This window comes from Euphorbia lathyris, chromosome 1, assembly GCF_963576675.1.
Source record: "Euphorbia lathyris chromosome 1, ddEupLath1.1, whole genome shotgun sequence".
NCBI classification, from domain to species: domain Eukaryota; kingdom Viridiplantae; phylum Streptophyta; class Magnoliopsida; order Malpighiales; family Euphorbiaceae; genus Euphorbia; species Euphorbia lathyris.
This window is the reverse complement of record NC_088910.1, coordinates 93334624-93347057: the sequence shown is the minus strand read 5'-3', so window position 1 is coordinate 93347057 and position 12434 is coordinate 93334624.

Sequence of the window (12434 nt, the reverse complement as noted above, 5' to 3'; positions counted from 1 at the left end):
TTTCCCGAACCCTCACCGGTCTCCCGCAAGGGATCGGTGTTCATTTTCCCATTCGTGGGTGGCGACTCTTCTATACTCCAGGCTCCGGTCCTACCGAGCAGCTTGATTCCACGATTGGTTGCTTTCAGCGCCAATCACCGCTTACGTCGCCATGAGGTGTCCACCCCCCGGTCCGCCCGGGCGAGACTGTCGGCACCTTATCTAACAGCTGTTTCTTCAATTACATGATGAGAAAGTGGAATTCAGCGTTGTGAAATCAATGAAGTATTCGGTAGACACTTCTTCTTGTAATTTTATTTGTACTAACGATGTTATTGTTGAAGATGTCTTCCAGGAAGATCAGGAACAAAGTCTAACACCTGCTGAGATCACAGTGCCAGAAAGCGAACTTATTGAATTAAGTGAGTTGGAAGCAGAAAGGTGTTATTGGATTCGACACGTTGAGGAGTTAGTAAGTAATTCTGGTTCCCTTCCAAAACCCTCCATTGAGGAACCGTCGATCCTTGACCTTAAACCATTACCTGTTCACCTTAAGTATGCATTTTTGCAACCACCTATGTCTTTGCCTGTAATTGTTTCTTCTGAGCTGACCAGGGATATGGAAGAACAGTTGATTGAAGTTCTGTGCATGCACAAGGGCGCTTTTGGTTGGCAGATGGCAGACATATAGGGAATCAACCCCTCCGTATGCACCCATAGGATTTACATGGAGGACGAGATCAAACCAACTGTTCAACCGCAGTGACGATTGAACCCCAAAATGAAGGAAGTGGTGAAGGCTGAAGTGATCAAGCTCTTGGATGCAGGCATAATTTTTCCCATTTCTGACAGTCCTTGGGTTAGTCCTGTGCAGGTGGTTCCTAAGAAAGACGGAACTACAGTGATGCTAAATGAGAAAAATGAACTGATCCCTGTGAGGAAGGTGACTAGTTGGCGTATGTGCATAGACTACAGGAAGTTGAATGACGCCACACGAAAAGACCACTTCCCACTTCCATTCATCGATCAGATGCTAGAGCGAATGTCATGTAAGTGTTTTTATTGCACTGTAGACGGTTATTCGGGCTATATGCAAATTCCGATCGATCTGAAAGATCAGGAAAAGACCACTTTTCCTTGCCCTTACGGGACTTTTGCATATAGACGAATGCCATTTGGCCTGTGCAACGCACCCACCACATTCCAAAGATGCATGACGGCGATTTTTAGTGATATGGTTGAGAAATTCATGGAGATATTCATGGACGATTTCTCCATATTTGGATCTACTTTTGAAAGTTGTCTACAAAGTCTAGAGTTGATGTTGCAACGCTGTGAGGACACTGGCCTAGTTCTTAACTGGGAAAAGTGTCAATTTATGATCAAAGAGTGCATAGTGTTAGGGCATAAAGTGTCTGAAAGGGGGATAGAGGTCGACCCTGCTAAAATCGAAGTAATAGATAAACTACCTCCCCCCTGTAATGTCAAAGCAGTTAGAAGCTTCCTGGGGCATGCAGGATTCTATAGGCGATTCGTCAAAGATTTTTCCAAAATTGCTAGGCCTTTAACTCAATTGCTTTTGAAAGATGCCGATTTTGTTTTCACTGATGCATGCTTAGATGCTTTCAATGAACTTAAAAGTAAATTGGTGAAAGCCCCTATTATGGTTAGTCCAGATTAGGGCAAGCCATTTGAGCTAATGTGTGATGCAAGTGACACAGCTGTAGGTGCATGCTTGGGTCAAAAGAAAGATGAAATTTGTGAGCCTATTTGTTATGCTAGTAAGACTTTAAATGAAGCTCAGGTAAATTACACCACCACAGAGAAAGAATTGCTAGCTATCATTTTTTCCTTAGAAAGAATTGCTAGCTATCATTTTTTCCTTAGACAAGTTTAGATCTTATCTTGTGCTTTCTAAGATTATTGTGTATACTGACCATGCTGCCCTGAGGTACTTGTTTTCTAAACAGGACGCAAAGCCTAGACTCATTCGTTGGATATTGCTGCTCCAGGAATTCGATTTAGAAATAAGAGACAAGAAGGGAGTCGAGAATGTGGTAGCTGACCACCTCTCCCGCTTGGAGAACAAGGAGGACGAGATGATCCTCTCTGAGGACATCAAGGAATCCTTCCCTGATGAGAAGTTAATGGCAATTTTATCAGTACCTTGGTTCGCTGACTATGCTAATTTCATTGCAGGAAAGGTCATACCCCCAGATTTGAGCTATCAGCAGAGAAAGAAATTTCTACATGAGGTAAAATAGTACTACTGGGAGGATCCTTTCCTATGGAAGGTATGTGGCGACAATATCATTCGGCGTTGTATCCCTAAAAGTGAAGTAGAGTCAGTTCTAGCTTTTTGCCATTCCAAAGAGGTAGGTGGCATAATGGCCCGACCAAAACTGCAGCTAAGGTATTACAATCTGGCCTATTTGGCCCACCCTTTTTGCCGATGCTGCTAGATTTGTAAAGTCATGTGATAATTGCCAGAGAACTCGAAGTTTATCAAAAAGACATGAAATGCCTCTTAGTCCTATTTTGCTTTGTGAGATATTTGATGTCTGGGGGATAGACTTCATGGGTCCTTTCCCCAAGTCTTTTAACAATGAGTACATTTTGGTGGCGGTCGATTACGTGTCAAAGTGGGTGGAAGCTGTTGCTTTACCTAGTAATGATGCGAGGGTTGTAACTAAGCTCTTGCAAAAGAACATTTTTACACGTTTTGGCACCCCTCACACCATTATTAGTGATGGCGGCTCACACTTCTGCAATAAGCTTTTCTTACAGCTTTTGCAGAAATATGGAGTCACACATAAGGTGGTCACACCTTACCACCCTCAGACTAGTGGCCAGGTAGAAATAACTAACAGAGAGTTGAAAAGCATCTTAGAAAAAACAGTGAACCTATCTAGGAAAGACTGGTCTTTAAAAATCGACGACGCCTTGTGGGCATATAGAACCGCGTTTAAAACGCCAATCGGCATGTCTCCCTACAGATTGGTGTATGGAAAGGCATGCCATTTGCCTGTAGAGCTAGAACACAAGGCCTTTTGGGCCACTAGGTTTCTAAACTTTGATAATAAGATTGCAGGTGAATAGCAGTTGTTGCAGTTGGATCAATTGGAGGAATTTCGACTAGGAGCATATGAGAATGCCAAGATTTACAAGGAACGAATGAAGAAGTGGCATGACAAGCGGATCATTAAGCGCAACTTTGAGCCAATGGACAAAGTTCTGTTATTTAACTCCCGGATAAAGCTGTGGCCTGGTAAGCTGAAGTCCAGGTGGAGCGGACCATTCTCCATAGTACAAGCTTTCCCTTCTGGTATGGTTGAAATCAAAGACGATAAGAATCAGACGTTTCAGGTTAACGGTCAGAGGTTGAAGTGCTATGATGACGGACCTCGAGTAATCGAGCATCTCCGTCTGGATGATCCGTCCTGAGGGAGAAGGACAGTCTATAAGCTCCATAGACTATAAAATTGAGCGCTCCTGGGAGGCACCCCAGATTAGAACCTCTTTACATTACGTTCCCTTTCAAGCACTTTTGAACATTTTATCCGCACTTAATTTCTTTTACTTGTTTTTATGACTGTTGTCTTTTCCCGCTGTGTCTCGCCGAGACAACCATTGTCTCGCCGAGACAAGGCGGCCTTGCCAATAGCAAGGCACGCCAGCATAGCGTTGTGTCTCGCCGAGACACAGTGTGTCTCGCCGAGACACTATGTGTCTCGCTGAGACACCATGTGTCTCGCCGAGACACATCGCGGATCCAAGGCCCACCAGCCTGGATCCGCCCTTATAAAACCCCCAAACCCTATTTTCTTTTTAAAAGTTGACTTCCTCTCCCCTTCACCCCCAATTTCTTCACCCAAACCCTAATTTCTCTCTCTACAAACCTTTCCCATCCCTCCATTATCATCTCCTACCTCTTCCCCATTTCTCACCTCCATCCTATCTATTTTACTTCAAACCCACCATCACTAATTTTTCAAGGTTCTTTACTATTCCTTTGTTTTCATTATTTCATTTAGTTTGTGCTAACTCTCCTTTCACCATTTCTAATTTTTACAAAGGTTCATCACTTCCCTTTTATTTCTACTTGTTTGATTTATTTTGGGATAACTCCTTTTCATTTTATGTGGTGTTTTCCTCTTTTCATTTGTGTTTTCTTGCTATTCTTCTTTTGTTTTATGCACTTAGGTCATGGCAGAATCATCCCACACCACGCGGTCCAAAGGCAAGAATCGAGTGGTCGAGGAGAAGACACCAATTGAAGATTCTGGACGACCCCGATGGATGCATCCACGCCCTCCTAGGCCCCGAGCTTCATCACAGCAAGTAGATACTCCGTACCCGTCCGAGTTATCACGTAAGTATCTTTGCCCTTTCTACATTAAATCTGTTGATGAGGGGGAGCTATACCTAAAATTTAAAGACTACAAACTTGCTCACCCCCGATATTTTGACTGGCCTTTACTTGAGAATGTGGGTAAGAATGAGGGGATTAAAGAGATCCTAACCTGGATAGGGTGGAAGAAATTAGATGATAGGCGGTACAAATTGTACAAATTCTATATTGTTGAGTTCTTTACTACCCTTCGAATCGACACTGACGACGAGGGCGTAAGAACTCTACACTATAGAATTGATAATACCGAATCCAAATGGAGTGAGGAGGACTTTGATAAAGTCATGGGTTTTAAAGAGGGCGATTACACCGAGTGGGACAAGGACCTCACTAATAAAGATGTTTGGTTTGAGCTTTCGGGGATTTTTGATTTTAAGAAAAACAAAACGTTAAATAAGAACATAACCGATCCTCAAACCCGCTTAATGCATAAATGGATTACATTTAACCTTATCGGTCTCCCCGAGGCCGATAAGGTTAGCGAGGCCGATCTTTTACTTCTTTGGTGTATGACCCAAAACAAACCTCCTAGGATGGCCCACTTATCTGGACTTTGATGGTCGGAGTTCGCTTTTCAAAGCAAACCTCCCTTCCCTTTGGCCATATTATCTCCCGCCTAGTGGTCTGTGAGGGAACAATGGCCACTTTCAAGTTAAAAGACTCTGAGAATTTTAAATTGTTAGATTCGAATTATTTGTTGCGTGCTGAACTCCTCCACAAGTCGGGAATGTGGTGGAAGGATTTTTAATCTGCAGGTACAGGTTCATCAAAAAACTTGATGCTCCTTGGATATATAGCAAAAGTAAGGTCAAGTATAAACCTATCGCAACAAGTAATAAAGTGTGCAAGCACAGGTCGAACCCACAGGGAGACAGGATTGCAGAGCCACTAAGTCTAATCAAACGTCCAAATGTCAAGACAAATAGAATTGGGGTGGAATTGGCATTAACTAAATATGCAATTAATTATAAAGAACTAAAAATTAACGCTAGGGATAACAATTGGTGAGATTAATGGATGAGAAATCTGGGATTTCAGATCCTTTGGTTGAATCATATATCTAGGTCGAGAGTTAAGAGTTGTTAAATCATGTCGGAATATAACGGCAACCATTCTAGAGAAGGTATGAATGTGATCAGTATTCTAAAACCCCTATTCACATGTGTTCAAACAATAGCTTGGTTAGGCAATATGTTCTACAACATGTAAAGCATTACTAAGTCCTGTTTGGTTGAACTCTAAGCCGTAGCCCGAGTAAGAACCGCACTCCTAGTGTCCTAGTGAGGTCTGACTGTATGGGTTCAGTATAGATTCTCTCCTCTCGGTATCGAATCTATCTAAAATTCTATTTCCTTTCGGATCAAGACATTAAGTACAAACAATCAGATTACAGTTGACAATCAAATCATACCCTAACTCTAAACCCAGATATAATCATTCACACCAAATTCACCTCCATCCCAGATCGGATGGAGATTAGCTCATAGATATGTAAATCAACACAATCATAATGATAAAGATGAAATCCATAAATATATATTGAAAATCAATAGAAGAGTAAAAAGGAGAAGAAAACTAGACTGTCACTCTAGTGATCGTCGATGAATCCTCGATTGAAAGTCGCCAGAAAATGGAATGAGAGTAATTAAAAATCCCAATTGTAGTAAATGAGCCAAAGCCTAACTTCTAAAATGTGGTTTGCTATCACAATGGCTGCTCAATTGTTTCAGAAAAAGAAGATTATCTAGAAATAAAACCTAATTCCCTTTTATAGTCACAACAAGAGCTACAAGGGCAAAAAGGTAAATTACAGGAATAAAAATGGAGATTTCTAGGTTTTCATAGGGCCAATTTAGCAAAAAGAGCCGGACATGCGTTGCTGATTCGCGTTCTGTCTCGGCGAGACAGTAGTTGTCTCGGCAAGACAGTGGCTGTCTCGGCGAGACAGTAGTTGTCTCGGCGAGACAACATGTGGGAGGGTCTGCTTCAGCTCCTCGTTCTCTCGGTTGATGCCTGATTGCTTCCTAGAGCTCCGAGGAGGTCCAAAAAGTCCTGAAAGACACTAATCATGCTGTAAGGTAAAGGAAACATAAAACCGACCTAAAACACGAAAATAATAAACAAAAACAGTTGAAAATAACTAAGAACAGTGAATGAAATGCACCTAAACATCTATGAAATATGGAAATATCAACCTCCCCAAAATTGAACCTTGATCGTCCTCAAGCAAGAAAGATGGACATTTAGAATGAATTAAATCACATAGCCCTCGGACTCTTGACATTTCCGGATTATTTCCAAACAAAACACTTTACTAACTACCCTTGAACCGAAGATGATAGAGGGGTCGCCTTGTGAAAACTCATTCTCAAAGGTAATTTCAGTAGCCCAAACTCTAAGAAGATAGATAGAAACTTAATCTTGTTTAGCCAAAAATGAACAACCAAATCATTCACCGTGAACCTTCAGATTAAATTTCTAAGGTTGTTAAGCTAAATTAATTAAGTCACTTGGCAGTGTGAGGGGCCTTTTGTACCAGTTGAAACGCATGGGTAACGTACCCCCGGTCATACAACCCGATCACAAAACCAAGGCGTTTGAAGAATTAGATTCCCTCTTTCCATTTTCTTTCCAATGTGAGGGGCCTTTTGTACCGGTTGAACGCATGGGTAACGCACCCCCGGTCATACAACCCGATCACAAAACCAAGATGCTATGCATACTCATACCAAGAATTTGTTTGTGCAATTGCACTTATTGATTGTAGGCATTAGAGTAAGGTGGAAAGAGGTATTTGGAGATTTAGATTTTCAGTGCATTGGCAAGCAAGTTTGATTTAAGGATTCGTGCATTAATCATTAAGAGTAACTTCAACTACTTCCGGTAACACGATTTCATCTTAGGTTGACATTCAGATTTCACAATTTTGGTTTCCATCATCTTCTTAAAGGTGGACTACTTAAATTGCACTAAGTATCAAAATTAAGTACTGGGGACACGACCTCATCATCAATTATTCAAGGGTAAAATTAAGATGGCCTGTTTGTGTAATTTTTTCTTTCGATGAAGTTTTCGAGGGGATATGCAATATAACAACTCTAGAGTATTTCATCCATTTCAAGCGAAGAACCAAGACTTAAGGCTTAAGGGGAGGCTTTGATTGACTCTACAAGACAGACACGACAGACGCGGTGACAGCAGATGCACAAATGCAACACGCAAACAGTTTAAACAAGACAAGACGACAACAAAACGACAGACATGCAATTTTCTATCCTAATTTTCCCTCTCCACACTTAAAGCATGCATTTACTCCCACACTCGTGCCCGCTCTTCTCGTTCTTCCCAAAATCGACAATCACCACCACCACCCGAAAGGGAAGAAACACCGCCACTCACCCGCCAATATCGGGCTCCTTTTCATCTCCTCACCGAAGAAGAGGCCCTATCCTACCAAACCCTTTCTCCTGCCCATATCATGGAACTCCCATACATCAATCGAAGCACTCTCGATTGTTACAACCTTGGAAGTGTTTTTGAGGATCGCCTCCGCACTCTCAATTGGCACGATCACTTTCGTGCACGCCAACACGTTTACCCCTTATTGGTCTTGGAGTTCTACACCAACCTTGAGTCTAATGGAGTTCCCGGTGCCGCCCTCTTCAACTTTCGCCTTCACAACCGCCCCTTTTCCATCGACACACAGTGGCTCAGCAACCATTTCACTATGCAAACGGATGCCGGCATAGCACATTGGCCCGAGGGTGTCTCCCCTCGTGACTTTTGGACCTCCATCACCGGGTCCGACGATTATGACATCTCCAATCTCCGCCCAGGATGCATCCGCGATCCCATCCTCCAACTTCTTCACCGCTTCATCAATTTTTACTTCTCGAGGAAGTCCGAAGCCACCAAGGTCAATAAGAACGAGCTTCTGGCCCTCTATTGTTGTGCAAACGGTCTCACTTACGACCTCTCCTACATCGTGGCTGTCCACCTCCACCACATGCCCACCCGGAAACGTGCCAAACTCGGGTTGGGCAATTTCATCAAAATCTTCGCCACCTCCGCTCTCGGCGAAGCCGCCCTTGACCGCCTTCCCAGCTTGGAGCCGCGGCCCTTAGACAAAAACGCCTTCAAATCACTCCAGCGCTCCGCCTCCGGCCCAGGTGAAAGTTCGGGGGCGGCCCAACCCCAAGAGGACGAGGGATCGGACTTGGACATGGGCCTAAACTTTAGCCCACCGCCCAACCACGATTTCAACTCCATATATGCCCAGTTGGACGCCTTGGAAGGCCACCAACGTCAAGATCGCGCCCACTTTGATTCTCAATTCGCCAACCTCAACACCCATTTTGACACCCTTGAGGCTAATCGCCTCATGGACCATTCCACCTTCATCACCCGCTTCAACTCCATTGAGGCCCAAAGGCGTGAGGATCAGGCCCATTTCGACGCTCGCTTCGACGCCCTCACCAATGCCTTCTCCACCCACTTTAACGTTCACGGCAATCCGCCTCCGCCTCCACCCTAGTTTTCTTTTGTTCTTATCATTTCATGTTTTTTTTATGTTTTTACAATTCTGTGTTTTCCGTTTCCGTTTTTCCTTTTGTTGTTTTCATTTGTACTTTCTCTTATCGTAATCTATATTAAACTAGTTTTATTGTTTTGTTTCGTTTATTTCCCGTTCCCGTTCCCGTGTTCGTTCTTTTTATTTTTACATAAGAATTACTAATGTTCACGCGGGGCGTGCCCATTCTACGCCCCGCGTGCCCCGCCTTTTCCCTTTATAACTAGCCCAAAGCTCGGAACACGCGGGGCGCCCCTCTAAGTGCGCCCCGCGTATCTGAGTCTCTGGCCAAAATGTACTTAACAAGCCTTTCCTACGCGGGGCGCCCCCCTGAGTATGCCACGCGTAGGACCTGACCTTCAGGGTCCTTTTTCCATTCTATCTTTATTTTTGTTTTTGTTTTTCTTTTCTTTTGCGACGTCCTTGGAATAGGCGTCATTTTAATAACGCAGAGGGTCGTGCAACCCCGCACTCACCGTTTGTTTTGCACTAACAAAAACAAAAATAAAAATCAAATAAAAAAAAAAAAATAATTAAACTAATTTATTGATTCTTAAATTTTTCCGACACACTACCTCCCTCGGAAATTAATTAAAAGTTCTGTTATTTGTTCTTAAATGTAAAGACGTTAAATCAAAGGATCGGTTTAATTAAGAAATTTTAGTCTTAATTCTGAAGTTATAGAATTTATGCAAAGCCTAGGTTCGTACTAAACAAAAGCATTGAGTCCGAACCCACATGTTATCTCTATAATGAAATTTAAAAAGGCAATAAAAACGGGATAGTTGAAAATTTGACGAGAACTTGAACGTACACATTTTTTAACCCGAATTTTTGTGAGGTATCTTTGAGCCTAAAAGAGTTCGTACGAGATCTCTATTTCTTTCACAATTTTTCGAGAGCTTTGACTCCACTCGATTCATAAAGTTTGCACCTAATACCGGGTTAAGTACACCTATTTTGGTAAAAACGGCAATAGATGATAAAACGAACCCACTTAGGATAATTCTTTTCTTAAATTATTTTTCTTGTTTTCATTAACCTCTAGGAAACCCCCTCGAGCTTATTAACCGACTTCTTTGTTAATACCCTTTTAACATCTAACCCTTTTTCCTCTTGTTCAAATACCAACAAAATCAAATCGCATCAGAATTACCTGAAATAAGACAAGGCCTTGACAAGTAAGCACCATGAGCTCTCGAAATCGTTTTTGTGCCGCTCTCAAAACAAAAAGAAAAAGGAAAAAACATAATAAAGAGCAAAAAGGAATTCTCAAGCTCCACCAGAGCAATTTCGAGTTATATTTTACGAACTTGCTAAGGCCAAAATAGAAACACGGTGCGATCATCAAAATGGTGTTTGAACTCGAGTCTCTAAAAATTAACCACTAAAAAGCCACCCACATTACAACCCCCCTCCGGGTTCATTTTTAATATTTCCTAAACCATAACATAGGAGGAAAAACCCGGATGAAAATGCAAACTCAAAGTGATTTCGAGTAAGTACAAAGGAGAGTGCAAAAACACCGACCCACCAAAATTTGAGCGCAAGAGTGAAATCCCTTGGTGAGGTACAATCGGGTTCTCAAAAGATAATCGACCCCCGTTAATATTGCCTATTAAATTTGATCATGGTGGTCTCAAACAAGTTTTGGTTACTCGTTTGTTGGCGTAGGTACTTGCCGAAAACTTTGCTTAAAACTTTAGCTTCGGAATCACGCACTTGGTAAAACCAACCGACGGTTTGTTTCTTAATGATCTCAATCCTTTGTCTTTCGATTTCTTTTACTTGAGGACAAGTAAAACTTTAAAGTCCGAGGAGGTTTGATAGGGGCGTTTCGTCCATATCTTTTAGCGTGATTTACGGTTTAATTTTGAAAAAAATAAATAAGTTTAATTGCAAAAATAGAGTATTTTAATAAAATAACGAAATAAAAATAAAATTCGTATCTTCGGTTATTTATCTTTATTTTTGATTAATTTAGAAAATAAAACGTCAAGCTAACTCGGCTCTCGAGAATTGTATTTCAGGTACGAGTAAGGAGCAAAAATCCACCGACATACGCGGGGCGTATCAACCTCCACGCGAGGCGTGGGACATCCAGTCAGAAATAATTGCTCAATCCACAGGCACCATGTGGGACTAACCCACTGATACGCGGGGCATATCAACCTCCACGCGGGGCGTGAAACATCTAGTCAGAGATGATAAGATCAATCATGAAAGTCAGACTGCATGGTCTTCCAAGTCAACTGCTACTACGAGGGGCGTATATGGGAAGTTCTTCAATCTAAAGTTCCAGGGACTCATATACATGGGGCGTGCTTCAGGCTACGCGTGGCGTAAAAGACCTAATTCAAGCTACTAAATCTTAGGAGCCCAACCACGCGGGGCGTACCTTAGTCTACGCGGGGCGTGGTTGAGACAACAAGATCTGAATTTGGTCCACATGCAGGAATTATTGACGAAATGGGCCAATACGCGGGGCGTCCCCTACCATACGCGGGGCGTGTCATGGGAATTCTGCAGAAATAATGTATCTCCATGCTTGTATCTTGTGAACTTACAATTCTACCCCTATCTTGATGTGTATAAATAAGAGTGACTAGCACTCATTTAGACATCCAGAATTTTATGTATTGAGCTCTTGCTATATAGTTTTAGATTTTAGATTCAGATTTTACATAGCAAAACTCTATCCCCTTGAGAGCTTGTTCGTTTATTCCGGCATTCCGTTGAAGTTCCGTTCCACCTTCGTTCACCAAGCTCGAGAGTTCCACCTCCAAGTCCTAAGAGATGGCTTTGAGTCCGGTTAGCTAGTTCCGAGGGCGAATTCTTCCCTTTTCACTTGCTAATTAGCTTGTACTCTTCCTATGTACTAAGCTTGGTTGTATTCCATATTTACATTTTCCATATTTATAATTTATGATTTACAATTTCTACTTCTTTATATGTGTTGATGTTTGCTACTTGTTTTGATATTCGTAATTGATTATTGTGTAGGGGAACGCGATTTCCGACGCCATTCGGGCTATCTTTAGGGATTCATATAGGTGTTGCCTTACCGGAAGTGACACACCGAAAACCGTAGGAATTGACAAGCCATGGAACTTACGGGCCCTAATTTCTAATCCCAAGCATTAGACACGCCTTGACTAGGAACCACGTAGTCTAAGTACTCCACGGGTCGGTCACTCTACACGTAGTCGTCATTGCAAGAGTAAATCATCAACCGTATATATTCGGAGTCATTGTTTATCATATTTATAACTTATCACTATCCGTATCACTTCGTAGAGTCTTTGTTATATAAATCTGTCTCACCCGTAGTTAGGAGTAGTTTATAGTTGTCTCCCAAATCAACTCAAAGTATTCACCGCTTAGATAACGTATAAAACCGAGTCGTTTAATACTTGTAGTAATAAATCCCGTGGATTCGATACCTAGTCTTAACCGGATTATTACTTGATACGA